General features: G+C 34.6%; 1 pseudogene; it reads right to left on the reverse strand.

The window, feature by feature from the left end:
- Positions 1-457: 457 nt before the first annotated feature.
- LOC100980797 (isopentenyl-diphosphate Delta-isomerase 1-like) lies at positions 458-1,168 on the reverse strand (annotated as a pseudogene).
- Between the last annotated feature and the right edge of the window lie 959 nt (positions 1,169-2,127).

Here is a 2,127-nt window from a genome sequence, read left to right on the forward strand (position 1 = left end):
ACCTGGACCTGCAGATTTCCTTTCTGGGAGATTGTTAATTATGAATTCAATTGTCTTAATAGTTTTAGGGTTAACACAATGATCTTTGAAGTAATTATTTAGTATTGTAGTAGTTTGAGTTTTTCAAGGAATTGCTTCATATCATCTAATTTGTCAGATTTATGTGTATAGAATTGTTCATTGGATTCCCTTATTATCCTTTTTTTCCGAACAGGTTAAATTAAGTTTTATTTGCTCTCATTTTACAATAACCTCCCTCATAAACATCTTCTACAAACAGAGCATATATCCTGGTTGTGTAATACAAAGTTGTAAGTTAATTCTTTTTTCCACACAAGTTGTAAAGTATCAATGTATTATATGAGAGTTCCCCTAATACGGAACCAAATTTAAAACAAAACAATCATTTTAAATTTACCAAGTAGAGAATTTTTTCAGTAATCACTCATCTCTACATTCACATTCTATGTATTTTCTTGTGGTAAACAAACTGATTCAAATGATTTAAGTTATCCCACCGTTTAATAAGAAAAGCCTCTACAATAATTTGAAACCATGATGTTCTCTTATTTTACGAGTAGCTGCTGTTTTCAGAAGTTCTTCTAGTTCTTCCTTTGAGATAGCTTTTAATCTCATTGGGATCTAGACTCAAAGTGACATTCTTCCTCACAAATAAAATGTAATCAATTTCGTGTTCACCCCAGATACCAACAGACTGAGCTTCATAGTGAATTCATGTTAAATAATTAATTTCTTCTGGAGGAACTGCTTCTATGGGGATTCCTAACTCAGCTTTCAGATGCTTCTGCACTGCTTGCCTTACTTCAAGGTCATCACTTTCCTCAAGCTTGCCTGAATTACCTAATGGATGACCACAACAAGTATTGGTAAAGCAACCTGGAAAGGAAATCTTAGCATATGAGCTTTCCTCTAGCAGGAGCTTATTTTTGGTGTTGAATAAGAAGACACTAAAAGTCCAATGCAATAATCCTCTTTCAGTGTTCTCATTCAGGTGACAATTCTTCTCGGTCTCAGCCCCAATTTTATTGTCATTTTCATCAATAGGGTTACATGTGTCTGCCAAGAGCTGAACCTGTTGCTCATAGAGATGGCTGGTGTTTATTTCAAGCATTGTTACAAAGTGTCAGATTTGTCCTAGAACACTGAGCAGCCTCCAGCTTGAACACCAGGCAGCCCAGGTGTGTGCCTTTTTGGGTTCTGTCCTCTGCATGCGTCAGCCTCTTATCCTTTGGATGTCTGCAAGGAGAGTGATATCTCCAGTTTCCTTCCTGATATTGATGATTTGGGTTTTCTCCCTTAATCGTTTGTCAGTTTTGCTAGACATTTGCCAAGTTTATTGATCTTTTCAAAGTACTAACTTTTAAAAAACCTGACATTCTTTCTTATTTTTCTCTTTTCAGTATCATTGATTCCTGCTCTTATTGTTATTTCCTTCCTTCTGCTTGCTTTAGTTAATTTTGTTCTTTTTCTAGGTTCTTGGGGTGGGAAATTAAATTATTAATTTGAAACTTTCCTTTTCTAATGTATACACTTAGTGGTATACATTTCCCTTCCAGCACGATTTTAGCTGTTTCCCACAAATTTTAATATGCTGTATTTTCATTTTCACTGACTTCAGTGTATTTTTTTGTTTCTCTTGAGACGTCCTCTTTGATCCATGGATTTTCAGAGGTGTTTCAGAGAGTTTTTCGTTTCCATGTTTGGATATTTTCTCATTTTTGATTTCTGGTTTGTTTCTATGTGGTCAGAGAATGACTTCAATTCATTTAAATTTGTTGAGATTTTAAAAAATGGCACAGAATGTGGTCTATCTTGGTGTATTTTCTCTGGATCTCTGAAAAAAAAAGTACATTCTGCTCATTAGGGGAAGTATTCCATAAATGTTGATTAGAACCTGTAGTATTGTTGATTTATTCCGTATCCTTGCTGATCTTCTGCCTAGTTGTCCTAACAATTGTTGAAGGACAGACATTGAAGTCTTCAACTATAATTATGGATTAGTCCATTTTTTCAGTTCTGTCAGTTTTTGCTTCACATATTTTGTGGCTTTGTTGTTTGGTGTGTACACATTTAGGATTACTATGCCTTCTGATGGATTGACTTTTT

Source organism: Pan paniscus, chromosome 7 (genome assembly GCF_029289425.2).
Source record: "Pan paniscus chromosome 7, NHGRI_mPanPan1-v2.0_pri, whole genome shotgun sequence".
NCBI classification, from domain to species: domain Eukaryota; kingdom Metazoa; phylum Chordata; class Mammalia; order Primates; family Hominidae; genus Pan; species Pan paniscus.